At 37.4% G+C, this 23,103-nt stretch overlaps 1 long non-coding RNA gene across 1 annotated transcript; it reads right to left on the reverse strand.

The window, feature by feature from the left end:
• Positions 1-11,826: 11,826 nt before the first annotated feature.
• LOC149084471 (uncharacterized) lies at positions 11,827-22,373 on the reverse strand. The gene is made up of 3 exons (XR_016193036.1): positions 22,160-22,373; positions 18,129-18,411; positions 11,827-12,067 (listed from the first exon to the last, which is right to left on the reverse strand). It is a non-coding gene; the product is annotated as an uncharacterized LOC149084471 (long non-coding RNA).
• Between the last annotated feature and the right edge of the window lie 730 nt (positions 22,374-23,103).

Consider the following 23,103-nt stretch of genomic DNA (forward strand, 5'->3'; position numbering starts at 1 on the left):
AGGTGAGATGACCTTCTTCAGTGACGTCACGAGCTTCGCACAGAGGCCTTCTATAATAGATGGTGTTGGCAATGTCCCGTTAGGGATAAAACGATTCAGCGTCACTTTGACCAGAAAACTGGTTTTAGCACCCACAGGGTACGCGCATGGTGTACACTGGTTTTACATTTTGCAAATCTGCGCCGTTACGGTTTGGTTAAAATTTCATACTTAAATTTCAGGTTTTTTAACCAATCCGTAATGGCACGGAGTTGAAAAATCAGAAACCAGCGTGCACTATGCATCCTTAGATGAGTCCGCTCGTGTATATTCTAGATGCCTCACTCAATGCAATTAAAATGAATTTAAAAGATTAGCAGACCACTCAATAGCCGATTTGAAAGGCAGAAAAGAAAGCCGATTCAGTCAATTGCAGCCCCCTTGCCTCAGTCAGCGTTTAACGCGGCTCCCTGGAACAATCTAATAAGAACTTAAAGCACTAAAATAAAACTGAAATTCACTGAACAGGTACACAACAATATCGAAAGATCACCTCTGACAAAGATTCAAGCACACTTCGAGAACCACTGACTTCCAGTACATGGGTCGGAAATTTTATTCAAGCCGATGTGAATATCGTTATTGTTTGTGACAAGAATTATTTCAATTTTCAATTAAATTGTCAAGCCTGTCCGCAAACTACATGTCCCGTCTTTGTGGACCATAAGTTCAGAAACGTTAGTTCAAATGGATTTCTTCTCATTAAACTCGAGTATTTATCGTGTATTGGTTACAACGAATATCGGATATAGCTCCCGTGTGACTTCGTCATATCCGGGCTCGACTGTATAACTGGGACAGTGTGCGTACATAGATGTCCAACGCACTGTGCGCGATGGACGTTACGGCTAATCGGAAAAACTGCCAGTCCCATTAGATCCATGAACTTCTGCTAAGGTTGTCATAAGGATGAAAACTTATCTCTAAACATTCCCGTACTCTTCAGATGGATTCGTTTACGGAGAGCCGGCAGGGAAATGCTTACCAAGGATGATGGAAGGATAAGAATAAGGCCCGTGATATATATGCTACATGTATTGCGGCCCTTACATTTTTATCCCCTAGGGAGACAGAACTGGGGCCACGGTTGGTCTGGAAGCCCTTACATTCAAAGGATGAAAAATTTACTTGTCCGAAGAGAAGATGATGTGGATATAATTACCAGTTCTTGAAAAATTGCGCGGATGGTCGCTGATTCTTATAGACGTATGCATGTTGATCTGCAGTCTGTCTGGGGGGTTCTGGCGTGGCCCAACACTTCGGGTCAACGTGCTTATATCCCTCATGGGACAGCGCTTGGGCCATGTCTGGTCTTACAGTCTGCCTTGGGGTGCTTGTCGTACCTCCATGGGGACCTCCACTCTGTCTAGAAGATACCACCGTGTTTGACTTAATTCCATGTTGATCTCCAGTCTGTCTGAAAGCTTCCACAGTGCTTCTTGTCGCGTGCTTGTCACCATCTCGACCTTTCTTAGGTTTCGGTTCCTCGGTTGATGGGCCATTCATTCGAGCAATCAGTGAATCCATCTTTGACTGAAGATTGGTCATGTAGAAGGCATTGAAGACGACGACGGATGTTGTCCACGGATAGAAGCCCCCGAAAGCAATGTAGTTGACGCGCAACAACGCCATCCACATGATTTGCGTCAGCACGAAGATCGATGAAAGCTGAAAACAAAAATCAATATACCGTTTTCGTTTCACTTGCGCATAGGACGAGGTTTCCATTCAATTTTCACTGCTTCGAGGTCGTCCTACGCACGCGAATGAATATCTAAACAAAAGATTTCAATGAAAGACAAATAAAAAAAAAAATCTCGATGAAAAATGGGAGTTAATTTAAGAAATAATTCCAGAACTAATGATAATTTTGACCGATTGAAAATGATAATTTGGGATTTATCAAAAATTCAATACAGTCGAATCCAGTTATAACGAACGCCAAGAGACCGGAGGAATCACTTCGTTATAACGAAATTTCGTTATAAAGGAATTCCAGGTTATCTAGCATTGTTCCTATGTAAACTTATTTGGGGGATTAGAAAAGTGTTTGTTAAAACGAGATTTTCGCTGTAACGGTATTCGGATATTTTGATATTTCTGTGCATGTGTAAATGAGTAGAATTAGTGGTAATTTTTTTTTCTAAACTTTTTGAGGATGACAGCTTTGGACCCTTCCCTTGCCCAGGGCCGTCTTAAGAGCATCATGGGGCCCTCCGGGCCAAGTGATTTTTCTGAGGCCCTACCAGGAAAATTCTTGAAAATTTCAACCAGATTTCATTTTTGTGAGGCCCATTTTCCCTTGAGGCCCTCCGGGCCGTGCCCGGGTGGGCCCATGCCTTAAGACGGCACTGCCCTTGTCAGGAAAGACAACAGCTTTCTCATTGGGTTTTCGAGCACAGGGTGTCCATATTTTTTTTTAATTTTAATAACTATACAACCCCTTGCAATAGGAATCACATATCTGAGTTCTACATGATATTTGGATACTTTTTTTATTTAGAAGTATGCCTCTAGGATCAACGGTTCACCCGTAATTTGCGGTTCGGGGAGTTAGCTATGCACCCTGCATAGATGCTACCGTGTCACTATCATAATAACCTCTCATAAATTGTCTATCAAGAAAACCATCATTTAAATGAGTCTACGAATAATAATACCCACGATTAGCATGGATCGCCTCCTGGTGCCATCGAGATACCCGCGCGCCTTCGCGTTGTCTCGCAGGTACTTCAGCGCCGCAGCGGAAAACAGGACGTACACGGCAACGTAAGAGCCCATGTTGAAGACGAGTCTCGACAACAGGTCGGCGTCGTGACCAGTCAGCCTCCATTGGTACGGCAACGGAGCCAACGCGATCCTGAAACTGAAGGTTATGATGGGAACTAAAGGTGACATCATGCCGTTTAGAAACACTGATAACCCCTTGCTTGTATGATTTATTTATATCTCAATGGGTCCGAGTATTCGGGATTTGCCAAGGCCTTGATGAAGGTGAGATGAATTTTGGTTCCGAATAATGAGTATGGATTACTTTGATCACCTTATATAAGGATTGCTTCAGTCAACAATCGGCAATTGCAACACCTTTTACAACAAATCTACAATACAAAATTCTTAATGCGATATTTACTGTTGCTATAAGGGTAGGTTGCTTATAAAGGTACTGTTATTTAAATATGAATACGATAACATACAATGTACTTTAGATTCAATTTTTTACAATTTGTAATTTTTTGGTCACACCATGATAATTTTATTATCATATACTCTCGGTATCATATTATATACTCACTGGTGAGTGGCCTAGTGAGCAGGGTTTAAGCTATATGAAAAATTCCTTTAGCGAAAATGAAAACTTTAGAAAACTGCTAAAATGCTAATGGTTAGATGTCTACTCGTTTCGTACCTCCTGTACACATTTTTTGCGAAAGTGGCTACTACTTCTTTCGCATTCTAAGATTTTGCGAAAAATGCGACCGTAGCTCAAACCCTGCTAGTGAATGAGTGATATAATGAGCGACCCACAGTGAATAAGTAATAGAATGAGCCACGTAGTGATTGAATGAATGACCTGGTGAGTGAGGGCGGTATTCAACGACATAGTTTAAACTGTAGTCACAATTTTTGGATAAGAGACCAATATAGATTGGTTAAAAACCTGAATTTTTAACCAATCCGTGTCGATCTCTTATCAAAAAATTTGTGACTATAGCTTAAACCATATCGGTGAATACCGCCCTTTAGTGAGCTAGCTCTAGTGACAGGCTGGATTCACTCATTCACTCTCGACTCATTCACTTGCCCACTCGATCATTCACTCACTCGTGTCGAACTGATGTCGGTGAATTGTTTGTCGTTGAATTTTCCATTCGAAAAACTGTTGGTCGATGAATTTTCCGGAAAAGGTGTGAAATATGTAAGATTGGTGGCATGTATAAGCCACGCTTCAGATACGAGGGCATCCATTCACGACTACAAAATTAAGTTAAATATTTGGATGCGTACGTACTCTTGCCCACGTCGACTGCGTGCTCATACCCGACAAGGTGATAAGGTGTACGCATTCATCATTTCTATTTATAGAAAACTCACTCATTCTTTGAGTTACCACTTTCAATTCCCGTGTGCCTTCATTTCTGATTTAATGAAATGTATGTTTCATGAAAACTTTAGGACATTTGCTCTCTTCAAGTTTTCTTTTTATAATCGAAAATCCACGAGGTGCGTACTTATAGCCACCTTCGCCCGTTATGCAAATGCTTTAGACACTCCTGAATAGTGACTTCTCAGAATTATTTCCATATTGTATGAATCACTTAATCGAAGCAGTAAGTCACCAATATGTGTACAATCATATTAGAGAGTACTTTTAATTAATAAGAAGTCAGTGTAGTTGCCACAGGAAGGATGATTTAATTATTATTCAATCGCGTGATATATGAAGCTAGAAGATGTATTGCAAACTGACGTGACAAATTGTTGTGTTAAACTTGTTGAAAAAGTGCCCTAGGTCTTCCTTCGATTTGTAGAGCTTTAAATTAACGTCGTTGGGGGGGGGGGGGGGGGGGGAAGTGCCAACGACAAAAAAAAACTTTTGATTTACAAAAATTTTTGCTGGAAGAATCAAGTGTGATAGAACAAATACATTGTCAATATTATGCAAAATAAAAGATAATTTAGAATTTTATTTGGCATTTTTACAAGAAATATAAGTATATGCATTACTCACTTGATCATCAAAATACATTTTAATGTAGATAAAACGGAAAACAGGAGCTAAATGTAAGTGCACTGAAATTTACACAGAAGATCACGGCAGGTGCAGATTCTTGGGTATGTTACTACCAAAGCTCGAACTTATTCAATGTCCGACATTCTTTGGCAGGGCTATGACCATACCCTATATATCGATCTTCCTAATTCGGGGTCATCACCACGTTGGCGTATTCTTTTGTGATAATTATGGCCATTTATAATTAGCCATAACTAAGCATAATTATTTGGTTAGCTATGGCAACCTTAACGATCAAAGGAATCTGAATATCGATATCTATAGTGATCCATATAAAGTATAAAGGGATCGATATATATAGGGAACAGCGGATGGTTACCCCCAGAGAGATCGTATTAACACTGGAACTACCGGACTTTTAACCACTATTGCAAAAATACACGATACAGCTGTGAATGGGGATTTATTTTGGATTAAAACAAGTGTCATAAGAACTTGGGTTGCCTGTCTTGAGATGTTGTCGTATGAGGGAGTTTTGCGGGGACACACGGTTCTTGGGGGCCCAAACCCCCGTGAAAAATGTTTATATTTTTCAGATATATAATTGCGTATTACTCATTGATTTCAGAATTTTGGAATGTATGCTGCACCACAATGACTGAATGACGCCCCCCCCCTCTCTCCGATCTTACACAGGGGTTCCGATAAGGCAAAACAATGAATGGTTACTGGAGATGCCGGCCATCTGGTTTTAAGGTTAAGTATTGAATCGCAACGTACAGTAGTATATGTGCATTTGTTTAGGTTTATGAATTATTGAGAGAGCATGCTTTTTATATAAATTCCTGGGGGCTCAACTGACCTCAATCCTAAAGGATTCACCACCTATGGTACCTCCCTCTCACCCCCACTCCCAGCTGGAGCGGTCAAGAAAATTTTACGTTGGAAGATAATACTGAATTTACTAGCAGAAAAAACGTGAGGTGTCGTTGCAACATGGGCGGAGATACCGGGGGGGGGTGTCCCCCCAGCGTCAAAAGTGGAGTGGACAGATCTAATGTATATATGTATATGTGAATAGACACCATCATCATCGTGCCCCCCCCCCAGATTTCCAAGTCTATCTCCGCCTATGCATTGCAATTTTGTCGCTTATGTTTTCAAGTGATTGCAACAGGCAAACCATTTTTTTTGTCACTTAAATCATATATATACTGTGATTGTATAGGTATCCAAGGTACTGTACAACTATTACTCCCACATAGTCATTCCTTTGACACATCGACCTGGTTCTGCTGTCACAAAATGCATGGTTGGATGTAAAATGTGATTAATATACTTGAAAGTCTGATAACTAGAGCCCGGAAGTTCAGGCACTAAAAAGGGTCAAAATAGTCAGGCAAACATTCTCTCCCTGTATTCTCTCTCCCGAAATTCGAAAATCGTCATCGACTCCTCACACTGGAAAAATTCTGAAGTTCGAGAACCGGTCGATTCGTCAAAAATGGCTGCCCAACAGAAGAAAAACACCACTAGACCCAAAAACAGCAAAGGTGGTCACGGAGCCGGCGACGAACCTCCAACCCAAAGGGTCTCCATGATCGAAGAAAAGCTTGGCACCGGGGTGTATGAAGCCATCAAGGTGGTGATCGCCAAGGCCAACGATCTCGTCCAGAAGTCCAGTTCCAGGCAAACAAGGCACTAATAATGTTAGACATTAGTCTAACACAGCTTATAACAGTTCTGAAATAGGCATTAAATAAAGGCTTTAATAATTACTGGAATAAAAGGAAAAATAACGGAAAAAAGCTGCGATAATAAGGCTCCGAAAACTTTCTAAAAATTGACTGCGCCCACTTTTTCTGTTTCAATGATAGGTTATAATAATTGGCGTGGAAATGGGAAAAATAAAGTATATGAGGAATATATATATAGAAAAATAATACACACACACACACACAGAAATAAGGAATTCCATGCCGATGGAAGTGGTACCAGAAATAAACAATTCGGAATCTCGAGCCGGAAGATGATCCCGAGACAACTAATACAGTCGATTCAGCTTGTAAGGTTTTTCAAAAAAATAATCATGAAAAAAAACGTTGTAAGCGGGGAAACGTTTTAAACGGAAAATTTCGATGAGTATTAGTGAAAATTATAACTACGGAAATAAGTCGTACTAAGCGGGAAAACGTAGTGAGAAGTTTATTAAGAGGGGTCCACTGTATGCAATGCCACTGAAGGAAAAGCGGTGGGAAATCGTGAAAACAGAAATCAGTGCCTCTGCTTATTCAAAAAATACCAGCGTTAAAGATTGAGAGTATATACAGCATTTTTGGAAATTTTTTTGTATGTGGAACGAAGAGAATGTACAGTGGGGGAGGGACTTCGGTTAACGAGCTTAATTCGTTCCGCGAACGTGCTCGTTATTCGTATCAAACTCCCCCATAGGAAATAATGTATATATATATATAAAGGTATATAATACAATAAAATACATATATTGGACAAGCCAATGCATTTTCGGAGATATTGACCTTGGCGCTACCTACCCTGGGCTAGAAATCAGTGAACTTCCCTCTTGCGGGGAGGGCGTCTCAGCATCATGGATCCTCGGGAAAAGTGCAGGGTCGTCTTTTAAGAGCCCCCATCGGCTTCCCCCACTTTCTGGACACAGTAATTTTTCTAAGGCCCCGTACTTGGATAGAAATGATTGTCTAGTATGCTATTCACATATTGAAACTCTCGAAAATTTTGACTAAATATCGTTATCATGAGCACTCCTTTCAAACTTGAGGCACCCTATCCGTTCCAGGGTGGTTGCACGTATTAAGACGGCACTGACAAAGTGTTCTGGGGTCACCCGTACTTGTCTGGAGAGAAGTAATAGCTTACATATTAATTACATCCAGAAATTGTAGTACCAGATCTTATCATGTCCCGCCCCCCATTGATATGAGGGCCCGGGTCCTGCCCATATGGACCCACGGATGGGTCCTGGATGGTCCTTTAGATGGTCCTGGTTCCATGCTGTGCTACATTCGGAAGCTTGATGAAATTTACAAATTTTTATTACTGTACACATATATCAACTGATAAATTTTTTTCAGTAAATTTAATATTTGTATATATATTATTGTTTTTTAAAATATTTTTGATATGATACAATATTTTTTTTATTAGTTTATTACGTTATTCAGAAGCCGGTCAGCAACTTTAATTGGAAAATTGTAACAGTTTTATTCGATAGATGACAGCAAAACTTCCAAAGAAATTATTTTTCCTCTTCGCATGTTATATAGTAGTTCGCAACTTGATGGCATGCGGCCCGTTTGTGGTCCTGGGATACTCTAAAAGGGAGCCACAAATGGAAAGGGGAGCCACGACAAGTGCTGAAGGGGGCCACACATACAGAAAGAGAGGTGAAGAATTAGAGCTTTCAAGTGAAATATGTACAGTATATATAATGTAATAACGCCATAAACAAACATGCGATACGATAATGTATACAAATTAACTTACTATAAACAACGAGAGAGAAGAGGACTATCTCGCGTTGGACGATTAACGGACTCACTGTTGTTTTGCATTCTTATTCTTTTTGTGTGATTTAAAAAATAACGTATCCAAGGACACTAGCTTTTTGCCTCCTCTTTAGGATTTCTCGGAGATGGGAAATTGCATTGCCGTAGGACAGATTTATCGCTAGCTTTATATACTGTCCTTCTATTTCATTGTTACTTTTCTACAGAATTTTGGACGGATTCCCACATTTTGCACATCTCTCTAATCACATTTGAAAAGTGAGGGACTCCTCTCTTCCTCAGAAAAAGATACCTTCAATAAGCTCTTACTGTTGCATGCAATGGAGGTCCATCAGTTCGTCTATGGTCAACTCCTGGCCAAGAAGAATTTATATAGAAAACAAGCGCACATACTCACGATTACAATGAGTCTAGTTTCGTATAATAGTTACACTCAATTTTTTCAGAGAGGCACGCTGACCGAACACTGTAGGAGAGAATATTACCTACAATAAAGCGAAAAATCATCAGCTTAGTTATGAAAACGTGACAAAGCACAAAATTTTTGCTCGTAATGCGAATCATGGCTCGTTGATCGAATCAATTTTTTTTTTCAAAATCTTTGCTCGTTATGCGAATTGCTCGTTAACCGAATTTCATAACGAATGAATGGTCTGGCAGTTGAACCAATAAGTTTCTCATTGCTCTTTCGATTCCGTAACCAAATTCCACGTAATTGTTGGATATGATTCTGATTACTTAAATACCATATTTTCCTTCGTATAATCTGTGGTGGAGCATAATCCGCATGTGAAATTTGAAGGAAGGAAGGAAAAAAAACGACGTATAATCCGCGGCAGCGTATTATCCACAGGATTAAAAAAAAAAACTCTCTTTGTGTTTCAATAATCAATCTATTTTGGTACGATAATTAATGAAGTTTGTTTACGAAACAATAGCATTATTTACGCAACAAAAAAACATTTACAGTTCAATCAAAAACCGTCGAATTCAGACTTATCTGAATCGGAATTAAATAAGAGCAACAGTTCTTCATCTAATTCGAAAAAGTCTGGCCTCTTCATCAAGAGTCGGAGTCACTGGAATCCAAAATTTTATGTGCACATTTTGTGAATGAACTCTTTATAGTCACCTCTTCCCAGGCATCACTAAAAAACTGGCATACTACAGCATACGAAGCTGGGCGTACAGTATGCACAACTTTTAACCGAACGATGGCGATATCTCGGGTTCTAAAAGTTATAGAATGAAGCGGTTTTCACCAAAAATTATGATTTGTGATTTTCTACCCGACTATGTGCAATTCGTCTAAATGAGGGGTCATCTACATATTTATTATCGTTCAAACTTCGAAATCTTTAATGTAGACCCTTATTTTTCTTTCCATTTTATCTGATTTATCGCATTGGCAATAGCCCTGATGATAACGTTGTCGTTTTTAGAAAGTGTTGGTTGACATGTTTTTCTGTAAAAGTACGTAGTGGTTTTTAAGAGCCCCACTTTGATCTAAACGGGGGCCAATGATAGCCAAAGCAAGAATTAAAGTCAACTACTAAGACCACAGTGAAGAGGGGGATTTCCCCAGCCCAAAATGCGAGGAAAATGGGCGATGGAGATGGGATAACATGATTAAGAGTTTGTTATTCTATATATTCTTTGGTTACACTCCCTCCCCTCCTCCTTCCTCCCGCAGGGCCGTCTTAAGTGCACCATAGGCCCGCACTGGCAAAGTGATTTTACTGCCGCCCTCTCTCACCAAGCTAGAAATACCCGTTTTCAGACTATTGTAACTAGATAATGTACTAAAAATTGTAACTAGATCTCATTATCACGAGGTTCCTTTTTTACTTGAGGGCGTGCCCTGGTGGACCCATGCGTTAACACAGCACTGTCTCTTCCAAAAAAATTTACTGGTTTCATAGGCGTACGCAGAATTTTCTAAGGGGGGGGGGTAGATTTCATTTTTTTTTTTTCTTCCCGGTGGGGTTTACGTTTTTTCATGCAAAATAACACTATAATCTCGGCTTGAGGAGGGTAGGCAACCCCCACCCCCAATTGCGTACGCCAATAACTGGCTCCCACTGAGGTAAAACAATTTTTGGTTTTGATTTGGAGGCTCGAAAAATTATGAGACCCCGAGAAATAGCCCACTTGTCCTATGGAAAAATGGATGCCCCCCCCCCCCCCAATATCTTGCAGTAGGATCCCTAGGCTGCGATCTTTGACGTTAATAAAGTTAATTTACGGTTTTAAAAAACGAAAATACCCCCTTTTTCCCCATACCCAGCCCTGAGAGCTGATTGTGGGATTACAAACGGGACAGGTTGGCCTATGAAGAAAGCAGACAGAATAGAATGTATGCATGCTAGTGTTTTGAATGAGGAAAGAAAATTTGTCAAGCCCAGTGATAATGGTCATTGACTTACAAAATTTTTTGCCTGAAAACGTTATGCCAGAAACAATAAAGTAAAAATTCAATTATTAAATAGGTGCCAAGATAAAAGTATTTAATTTCGTTAGATAGGTGCCAAGGATATACCTACAAAGAAAGTCGAAAAAAATGAACCAATTTATTTACAAGTTTCCCCAGGGAAGATGAAATATTTGTTTAGGCCTCCTATACGCCTTTTTATCTTGATGTTCATTAGGGTGTAGGCCCCTTTCACTGTAGTCGACAATCTCTCTAATATGTGCATATTCAGATTCACTCATTCGTTTGTATTGATCTTTATTAATTTTTTTTTTGATCTATTGGAAGATGTGGGGTAGCTAAAGATCATTTCTAATGTTCTTATTTCTGATAAAGAAAGGTGCATTCACAAATCTTCTCGGTATTTTGTTTTGCCCCGCTTGTAAGTGTTTAATATTCTCTTTACATGCAAAAGCCCAACACTGGGGAGGCATATAAAAGTGTAGGTCCAAGTACAGATTTAAAGAATAGGAATTTTATTCTTTAATGACAGTTTTGCTTGGGGAAATGTGACCTTGTGTGCTTTATTACGGACGTATTTAATATGAGGGGGTAAATGTTAAAATGATTTTTTTTAAATACAACCAAGGTATTTGATTTTATCAACAGGTTTTATTGAGTGGTTGCCAATAATTAAGCGTCTTTGTCAAGGTATTTCTTGCGTCGTCTGTGTGTGTGTGTGTGTAAACCATGCAAATTGACTTTTATTATTTAGTAAAATATCAGATTCCTTGCACCAATCCATCACATCATCTATAGTATTTTGTAAAAAGTTAGCTGCAGCGCTAGCATTTTTATGTCAAGAGAGAATTACAGCATCGTCTGCAAATAGTGTTATTATGCCAGCTTGGGGGCTGGAATATCATTAATATATAGCAAGAATTATTGGGGTCCGAGGGCACTTCCCTGCGGAACCGAAGCTGTGATGCATTCCTCGAAGCACCTCCACCCCACATCCTAGCAACAGTCTTGAGATTGAGAGTTCAATGGAAATTTCACATCATTTTTGTAAATAAATCACAAAATAAATTGAAATTAAAAATAAAGTATTTATTGATGAAAAAATTCATTTACAATACATGTGATTGCAGCCACTATGCACATGCAAAGGACTTTCTAAACTTTCAATCATTTCTACTTTCCTAGCATAAAAGTGTCGAACTCCAGTTGGATGTTCTGTCATTTTGGTGATTAAATGTTTACTTTTCAGAACTGAAACTAACGAATCTCTGATATCATCTAGTGTTTTGTGGAGAAAGACCCCAGCTTTCATTTTATCTGGAAAGAAAATGAAAACAATTGTAAAATAATAGACAAGCAGTTATTATGAAAAAACATTCACTAACAATTAATAACACAAATACAAACTCAAAGGTCACAACAGGAAAATTGCAGTCAATTAATTATCCAGATTCAGTTTTTGCTTGAAAGACTGTTTCAAGAGATCTATGGAGAGATTTATCAAGCCCCGAGCTATGTGGAAAAGCAAAATGAAGTTGTCCTGTTTGACCAAACGAGATTCAAGATCATCATATTGGCTTATGGGTTTTTTCGGCTATAGTAGTTATCAATCGGTTATTGTTATCAGAAACCACATGAGTCCCTATGTGATCACATTAACCCCTTTATTAACCAAGTTTTTGGCCCCAAATTTGGATGACTACAGTTGAACAAGCAGACCAAAATTTAAAATGGTTCTCTTACTGTAATCATTTAAAATCAAAACTTCATTTCGTTTTATATAAATTCTACAACCTGAAACCATATGTGGACCAATCTTTTTTTTATTAACCCATTATACTTCAATGTTCCACTCACACTTGCTTTATAGTCTGCAACTCTGGGGAAGTGATTAAACTGAATCTATATATATAAAATTGATTTTCTGTCTGTGTTCTCTATACGAATCTACAATTTTAGATTGATCGTCGTCAAATTTTGCATATATACCAAATGGGACCCGACTTGAACGATAGGCTACTTTAAAATTTCGTCAGAGCAGGGCAAATGCCCCAAATGGGCAAAACCCTGTAGGGCAACAATGGTTTTTGGGCCTCAACAATCACTTTCCGAACATTTACTTTGGTTACCGTGGTTCCTTAGCAATGCGCTTCAGATGTGTATATGCCTTTACAATGGTTTGTCATTTCTTCAACGCTGTCAGTATATGTATAATATTTATGCCTTTATAATGGTTTGTGCCACATTTTCAATACTCCCAGTCATAAGGTTTTTTGAATGACGTCGTGATCATCATCAGCATCACTTTGATGATCAGGAAAAGGGTAATCCTCATAGAAATCAGTGTTAAAATAGCCGATTTTAATGTAGAAATACGAAAATTTGGTGGGGGTTTCTGTCACATCAATAATTTTAAAAATTGTATTAAATACCCGATTTTTGAAATATTGAGTTCGCTTAGAGATATACGAAGCCCAGGAGATTAAATATAAAGTAATTAATTAGCCGGACCTACTGTTGAGTTGGATATCCATGCAATAACATTGATTTCAACTTTTTATTTATATCTTCTCAAGAATGAAAATTAATGTCTCCGTATTGTCTTTTAATATTCAACTGCATAAATTCACATAGTTTAGGATGTTTTAAAATTAATTATGGGCCCGTAAAAAGTACATCGAAAAATTCCACAGCTTAATTAAGCATTTTTTGAAGCAGAAACGGGCAGAGATGGATAACTTGAAGTTCAAAGGAAGGAATCGAAATACATAGCACCCTTTAAAAAAAGAAAAAATATATTTATTTATTTTTACGTTCCTTTAAATCTAAATTTGTTTCTTTCATGAGTCACACTGGAAGTCGCCATATTGGTTAACTTAAACACGGTTTGCATGTCCCTCAAGAAAAAGAGAGGGAGATATCACGTGATCCAAAAAAGCCTCATTGAAGAAAACCCGGGTAATGCCGGGCATTATAGCTAGTATAAATATAAACTTACCCGATATTGCTCCCACCATTTGTTTACAAAAAAAGTTATTAGAATTTTGGCAAACAACTACACACAACACCCACAAATGAACTTTTTCTTGATCTAAATATCCTTCCATTAAGACATTTATACTTTTTCATATCTAGACAAATCAGTTTTCTCTTTAGCTTTCTTTCTTTCAAACCGAGCACAATTCAGTCAGGTCTATCGGCAGGAGCAATTTATGCGCCAGAAGTGTAAAAAAAAGTGTGTAATTGACAGTCTGAGTGTGTGTATCTAGTGTTGTCTAATTTTTTTTAGTGCTGCCATCTATATTTCAGAAGTGAAGTTAGTGTAGTGATTGAATATTTGTACAATTTGTAGGCCTGTTGCTCTCTGTGGCAAGACTTTTTAACGGGGAGATCAGCTCGCACTCGCACCTCGACGTTGGGAACCATAGATAATCAACCTCAGCCTACAACCGTTGTGGTAATAGTGGAGTTTGAAACCAAGACCTCGTCACTATGGCCACTCGACCACCTCTAAACTTGTCACAATTTTATACAATCTAGTTCATAAAACTATTCTCAAAAAATATTTCAGCTTTCCCATTCCTAAATTTTATAATAGCCTTCTGAATGATCTCATACAGTTTTCCAAATTTATTGATTTTCAAAAAAAATCTCAAACAATATTTAACCGTTTAAAGGCCAATGTTCCATAAATGGAAGCCTTTTTCCATAAATGGAACATAGTTTTTATTTACAAAAATATCAGATGCAAATTGATTCAAACGTTTCCGGTTTTTTATAGTGTATATAGATGAGAGTTCGAAGTATTTTTTGAAATAAATTCGGAAACTTCAGGTTGATATAAACACTTTTGACAGAATTTTGAAATTTGGCATTTTTTGGCCATTTTTCCCCATATGGTTTAAAATTTTCCAAAATTTAAATTTGGAAGTAAATTGAAAATTATTTTGTGTGTTTCTACCACTTAATATATCAATCAAAGTAAATCAATTAGTTTCTGTGTACTGTTAAACATTAAAGAGCTATGTGTGTTCAAAAATGCATGTTCCATTTATGGAACATTGGCCTTTCAAGAGAGTGGGATTCTACAGATATCTAATGTGCAGTGCGCTGCTTCAATTTTTCCCGTTCGAACCCCCATCGTTGTCATCGTTCAACATGTGTATAGGGGCTAATTCTGGGTAATATGGCATAGAGGAATGCACTTTTTGGGGTGGATTGTTTGTATTGGGTGAGTACGTTTTTATTTTTGCATTCTTAGAAATTATGATTAACGAACTGTAGACTAATCAAACCGAGTTTGAAAATCTTAGATAGTCTTGTTGTGTTCAGCTGAGTGTAACCATATCAAGAGATATCTCACATTAGAAGAAGCTGTAAGATATTTAGAAACTCTTTCAGATTCCGAATTAGGATGTAGATATATTCCAATTATGTTCTAATGAAAATGGGAACATCATGGATGAAGATGATATTGTTAAAAATGATCTAGTAACAACAACACCAACTGATGTATGTGAAATGCTAGATAATTTTACAACAACGAGGATGAGGTGTTAGAAAACTCCGGAAACGTGTTCTTCTCAAAAGATGTAGGACAGAAAAAAGCAGAAAAACGTAAGTCCAACACTCAAGTTTCAAGAAAAAGTAAAACAATTTTGAGCAATCTGAAAAAAAAAAACTATTGCATGGGATAGAAAAATTCTTTCTAGAATCCGATCAAAACCTCGGCTCTGGATTCCATTAGAAAAGGTTTGCCATATGACCATTATAGCACGTTGGATAATTCATTCAAAGTTGCGAGAAGTGGATCGTATTTTGAATTTGGAATTCCGAAGATAAGTGACAATGGACCTTCTACAAATGAAGGAGGGGTTAATTATTCATCCAGGTCCACGTTGTAAACTGCAAAAAAGATGTCGGGTCATTTGATGGCCATTATATTGTGTCTGCAACACAAGGACAGGGTGCGGTTTGCTAAAAAAACACTATGTATAAATGCTACCAATGAAACAAACGTGTCCATCAAATATATATATGTTATTCTTCTTTTATCACAAACAAAAAAAAATTTGAATTTTTTGCATTAATTTTTATGTTAAAAATACCAGTATGTGTTACGAATTTGAATTTGTAGTAGAAAATAGAAATTTTTGTGTGATCACTGTACTCCAGAAACAAATAATTGTGAGAATATAGACGATACCAGTTTCCGCTTTCACCTCTCCCCAAAAGCCAATGTTCCATTTATGGAATGTCATGAAAAACAAAGAAAATTTTTTTTTCTTCAAATTTCAAAGTTGATCTATGTATAGGCATGCAAAAGGACCCTCGAATTCCAAATTTCAAAACAATAAGTGACTTTTTTCATAGTTTGGACTTTAAACGGTTCAGACAAATTGGTAACATTGAAACTAAAGGCTCATTTACATGCGTTAAATGATTTAGTAATTAACTAAATTTCAAGTTGGCAAGTTCTCAAAAAAGTGTCCACAAGCTATTTAGTAAATGCTCATTAGATAATTTTTATAGAATGTCAGGCCCAATTATCCCATGCGCATACAGCCTACTCAAAGGGAGGGATATTGTTGTTTTTTTTATATGGGAAAATATGTCTTCTAAATCATTTGACGATAATGGGTGAATTCACAAAAAAGTTGCTTAATGAAATAATTTAAACACCCATATCTCAGGAAACATTCAGAATATATCGGTGTTTTTAATCTGGCAGTGCTGGCTTGTATATGATGCTTAAGAAATTCCTGTAAATTATTCTTAGTGCATAAGTAAGAATAACTAAGTTTTTGACTACGATATGGTATATTTACTAGCATTTATAATGCAATAGTCTTTTGATTGAAGCTGTATCTAAATATGCAATGGGTATCATGTACTGCCAGCTCTTCTTGGATTAAAAATACTTGTTAAAACTCTGGACTTATACGAAAGCTATGAAATTTTTGTGAGTGAAGAGAGTGAGAATTTTTTAATATAGAATAAAATTTTGGGTAGATCAGAAAATTTAAAACATCAAAATAGATATTTTGTGCTCAGTTATAATTCAAAATATAAAATATACTAATCTACATAAAAGTACGTGTTTTGCTATTTAACGTATCTATCAGGTTAACAAAAACTATTTGACATCAGTAAGTTTCTGACCGTTTTGATACTGAGCTAATTTCTGAGGTAAGAAATCTATCTCTGATCTCCTATCACACATATTATGAATAAACAGCTCCATTTTGCTAAGTAAATTCAGCACAGGTAATCAGTAGTGTGGATAAAATGGAACATAAAATTATATTTTATGCGTTTCAGACTCTTTTTATGTCAAAAAATTCGAAATTGCAAATCATAATTACATTTTTAAAAATTATTGAAATAAATTAATGTTTAAACACAAAACATTCTAATGTGCAAAACGGTAAGTTTTTATCACTTACTTATTACCTATACTTATTGTGTTCAAAACGTTATCCAAAAGCATTCAATTAAGCTTTTGAAGGTTTAAACCCAAGCCTGGTTTTTACATGAAGTAATCTGTGAATGAAAATTTTAAGAGCGTTTTATGAAGATTGTTATTTATGACATTTTAATTGGGTTTGAAACACGATTTCTAAAAATCTATTGGCTATCATTGCAAAATTTTAATATTTTGCCATTTATTGTTAAGGGTCATAAACTAAAATCTAAGATGTATAAAAATCTAAGTATTTGTCTAATTGCAGTGTTTTACATACACGATATGTTAAGTGAGATTTCAAAAAATTCCCATGTACATCAATTGAGTGAAATGACACTATTGCCAAAATTTGGGATTCGAATCGGAGTGAAAACGTAGTGTAGTTGAAGATATGTGATGCATAAATGAAATATTTTAACATTTTTTTAAAAAGAGTAAAGAATAATTGAGGCTAAACCTAAACATCATATAAATGAGAAAAATATTATAAATTATATAAACGGGGTTCCTATGTAAATAAGTGATTTCCCAAATTCTCGGGAAATATGATTTCCCATTCGCAAAGGCTCAAAAGTGTCGGGAATTTAGAAACCCTACTGTCAGCCTCTCGTGCAAGTCTCCTCTAGGGGCAGCACATGAGGCTTTGCACCCGGGCGGCAGTTAAGCTCGAGCCGCTCCTGGTGGGGGGGAGCAATGGTTCTACTATTTCTACTATAACATTGATTTTTAGATTGTTTGTTTCTGTAGTTTTCATGTTTGTAACATTTTTGAAAAAAAAGAAGGCACAATTGAATATAGAAAAATTTAGGTTAGCATGTTAATGGCTCCATTGCTACCAACATGTCATATTAAATAGAGGTATAAGCTCAATAACTAGGAAAGATGCATTAAATGAGGAAAAAATTAACTCACTTGAAATTTCTTACCTCTCTGCTTTGGTAAAAAAATTATTGGTTTGTCCAAAGTGACGTTGCCAGTGCTGTACTGATTCCTGAACTCTCAAGTAATATTATTTCAGCAGGACACTAGACGTTCATCTTTCCGCTACCCTGACTTTTGCAACATCTGGCCAGTGCATCTGCTGGTGAAATTTCCTGACCTATCACAGACGAAGGTCTTACACATTCCTTCTTTTGTATCATTCTGATGGTGCTTTTAATAGAAATATTCCGACTGCCCTTCCAAAGATCAGAATCTACAAAGAAAAATCATGTATTTTAAAAACACAACTCAGGGCCAGAACTGGGGGTGGGGGGGGGGGAAGGCAACAAAATTCAGAAAGGCTGCAAATTTTACGTGGAAAAAAAAACAGTTGTAAAATCATTAATCAAATTCCATAGTAGTGGGAGCAGCAAAATCACGCTTGGCCCCACAAAACTCACAGTAAGCCCTTACAGCAGCAATCCAGATATCTTGTCAAACTTGATCTGCTTTATTTTGCTCATCCCGAAATATCTTGAGTTATTATAGCATGCTTTTATAAGCGTAAGTGGCAGTTATGATGCAGATCAGGAAAATTTTAAAAACTGCTTAAAGGGTTAAAGTTCTGTCATAACTTCAATCTTCAGTCATTTTAAAGTTGTCGCCACCGACGGTTTCGTGGTAGGGGTGAACAAAACAAAATGTTTTAGCTTTGTGTTTGCTTTCCCACACGCAACAAACATTTAATATTTAAGAAATATGCCAAATACTAAGGATATTTGTTTACGGAGATTAAATGAATTAATGGCGCTAAGTGGTGACGGTGAGAAGATATTATTTACATAGTATATCTTTACAGTAGATTAGAGATAGAAAGACGACGTTGATACCTCTCGTGTGAGAGCTGGAGCAGAACTGACGTTCTCACACACATGGCCCTTCGGACCCTCCGAAGGAGCATCCGGTCACATGATCATCTTGAGTCTTTCACATGACAGAGCGTGCTTGTTAAGAGAGAGCCAACGTGCAAAGTATAATAATAATAATAACACATAAGAATATATACTGAAGCTCTACAATGGAAATAGTCAACAAACGTTATAACGACTCCATGTTATAGTGACCATTCCATTACAGCATTAGGGATGCTTTAATATAATGATTACTGCTGCTGTACATTTTTTCACTGTTATAATGACCATCTGATATAACATCTTTTCGAAGGAATTGCAAAAAATTGCTGGTATAATGCAAAAGTGACATTTCTTCAGTCTTGGAACGTACCAAAAAAGTGCAAAATACAGTATCTTCATTCCAGTGGCAAGCAGCACTGGATAAAAACAATAGTAACTTCCAAGCAGAATTGTTAGCGATAGAAGCAGCTGCACAATACGCAACGGGAGCAGAAGAATGAGTTTTAATAATAACTGATAGCCGCTCCTCCTTTCAAGCGCTTCTAGATCCAACAAATAGAAACACAATAGTACGTGTATTGAGGCAGCGTCTATTAAATAACCCAAAAATTTTCCTAGGTTGGACCAAGGCCCGTGTAGGTAATCTGGGAAACGAGAGAGCAGACTATCTAGCCAAAGCTGCATTCAACTGTGACAATAAACTTGATAACCCTTTCCCACTAACGCTCCTGAAGCGACAACTTGAACATGCAACCCTCCAGAAATGGCAGCAAATTTGGGACCAAGGAACAACGGCTAGGAAAGTGCACGAAATTGTCCCTAGAGTCACATAGAGCACACTAAACTAGAATAGGGAGGTGACTATCTTCATAACAGGACACGCCCCATTCCCTATATATCTACATGAACGGAAACGCTGCTGAACAGACAAATGTGCCTGTGGTATGGTGGGTACTCCTGTTCACTAAGCAACAGAGTGCAAATTTACTAAACATCTACACATGTACAAATATTCCGAAAACAATGGTTCACTCAAATAATCAAAAACAAAAACACAGAAGCAAGGATTACAAGCCTTGTCAGATAAGTATATACACACCAATGAAAAACAAGAAATCTGTCCACCAGATTTATAAAATAATGTTTCAAATATTACAAAAATAAGTGGGAGAAAAAAAAGAAATGGATAAAAACAATAACAAAAATCATATCCACATGACTGCCCCTACTAATACATAACCATTACATGTACAAGATATAGCAGGTACTAACGGGACCTGAACAAGAATTTTTATGACATTCCCGTTACAATGATGTAAATGTGATAACCACAAGTGTCCTTCATGCCGCTATTCTAACTAGGGTGCTAGGCGGGACGACACAAATGGTTTCATAATAACCACATGTAGTTTATATTTTATATATATTAATTTTTTTTAAATATAAATATAACCAGCCAGATCGAGTCAACCAAAACACCAAGACCGAAGCTGATCCTTAGCTAAGGCTCTCTCCAGATAATCCCCCATTTAAACCAAGACCTAATTGCTCACCAAAATAGGTTTAGGGCGAGACGACTCGACCTGGCAGTTATATATATGTATATAAATGTGTGTATTTCTCTTTCCTCCATTCAAGTTCATGCATTTCATGTCCACAACACACGTGCATACTCATATTGTCGTATTCATGTTGCTCACCGAATAAGGTGCTAAGCGAGATGATATGGGTGATCCCTAATTGTATATATTTCCCCCACACAATACTTCTATTTTGTATATTTTCATTAAAACCACTGGAGCGAGTGAATTCGACCCAATAAAACTGATGCTGGCTTCTAGTCCGCAAGTTATCAAACCCCTTTGCTCACCAATAAGTTGCTAAGCGAGATGACTCGCTCCAATGGATACATATATATATTTATTTTTTTTCTTCTTATTTCACAATAAGATTCTCATTTCTCTTTCTTTTTGCATCCTGTGTATATAGTATGGCAAGTGTAAGATAACAGATGAGATGGCATGGGGGGGGGGGAGGGGCCTTAATTGCTTTTAAAACATAGCTTCATCCTAATATGTGTACATTCATCTTAACTAAACCCAGAAACTTCTCCAACTCCCAATCCCATCTCGTCTGTAATCACCACAAAATTTGTTAATCGCGACACTACCCAATTGTCTGGGGAAAATATGTTGTAAAAATTTTGTATGTTTTGTTTTCTTTTGACACAAAATAAAGTGTTCCAGACTCTGCCACGAAGCTGTGCTGGAAGAGATCTCGGCAGCGGGATAAGTCCAGTGGCAAAGTTCTGGCATTCATTCATTCAGTATCTTCATTCCATATTAGAGGTTGATAATTGAATTAGATCAATAAGTAAATGCTCAATTTTCATTATCACTACCTAAGTCTTCAACGTTTCCTATAGTTTAAAAACCATTACTTTATTCTGATTAGTTTATTTGTTCAATATAAATTGATATCAATCTTTTGAATGTATCATGTTATCCTCATTGAACCTCGGTTTTCCCGCATGCCGGAAATGGACCAGACTCCAACTTTCAATAAGCTGGAATCTCTCCGATTTTTGTGGCACACCAGCTAATGCACGAAATACTATAATTTTGATGCCAGTAACAGTGTCACCTTAGCATGGGAGTACCCCAGCGTGTGGGCTGCCCCCCCCCCTCTTCCCAGCATGGGGACCTTGAGAGCAGCATGACTGTGAGATCCGGTTTAAATTAGACAGTAAGCACAGCGAATGGCGGACAACAATTTCTAGCCAGGTGGGAGTCCCCGTTGGGGGCGTTTGATACATTAATTTTTCCTAATTTTTGGTCGGCTTGGGGAGTCCCCCCACCGGCACTGCGAACGCCTCTAGGGCCTGTGATGCTCTTAGAACGCCCCTGCCTAGCAATTTTAACGGCAGTCGTATAACGATTTCCTCTATTTAAGGGATTTTACAAAGTTTCTGCGCATATATCTGCATTAACGTTACCCTCCAATAAAACAATTTTTCTCAATTTAAGGAATGGAAATGCCGGTTTTACACAATTCGTTAAATCGGGGTTCAACACTTAACGAATAATTTTAACAAATGAATCAACTCACCCTGGATCGATGTAAATATATACTCCTCATATTCAATTTCTTGTCAATAGCTTTCAATCAGATGATTGCGAAGAATATTGAGCCAAGTGAATATACTTTCACACATGGGTGGAGATAATGGGAGTCGACTGATCTTAAGTATATATGTACATATGAATTGGCATCATCATCATCATCGTGCCCCCCCCCAGCAATAATGACCATACCCCAGACTTCCAAGTCTATCTCCGCCTATCAATGACATTATTGCGAAAAACTGAAAGATCAAACTTCCAGTTCAGTTTTTTTTGTCAAGACCCAAGGAGACATCCAAAAAACAAAGAACCACCAAACAAGCAGACCACAGGCAAGATCGTAAGTGAATTTCCACACTACACTTTATAGTTTGTGCTGCCATCTAGACTTGAATTCAAAGATCACTCATCTGGTGATGATGAAGTTCAAAGTAAAAAAACTATATTCTGTATTCTGCTCGGTTCCTTATAAACGAAGCTCATAAACTGAACTGGAAATTCCAACTGAAAGTTCGGTTATTTTATTTGAGCGTAAGGAGACGTCCAAAACAAAGAACCTCTTAATGAGCAGACGACAGACGAGAAGTCGCTTTGTTGGGTTCCCTACAAGCTAAGCTCACAAACAGAACTGGCAGTTTAAACTTTCAGTTCAGTAATTTTTTCGGGACACAAGGAAACATCCAAAACGAGGAACCTGGAGAGCAGACGACAGAGATTCTGAGGCTTTATTTATATATATATAATGTTGGTGCTGCCATCTAATCTCGAAATTTCAGGCAATTCATGTGATGATTGAAAAGAGAGAAAGAGAGAGAGAGTTTGTTATTTTTTAGCATAAAATTTTTTATGAGACGAAAATTTCGGTAACAAAATTCGTACATTTGCAGGAATCGATTTTATGTAGAAAAAATAATTATTTATTTCCACAAA

This window comes from Pholcus phalangioides, unplaced genomic scaffold (genome assembly GCF_987345545.1).
Source record: "Pholcus phalangioides strain wild (caught in Gottingen) unplaced genomic scaffold, Ppha-v1.0 ptg000008l_1, whole genome shotgun sequence".
Classification (NCBI taxonomy): Eukaryota; Metazoa; Arthropoda; class Arachnida; order Araneae; family Pholcidae; genus Pholcus; species Pholcus phalangioides.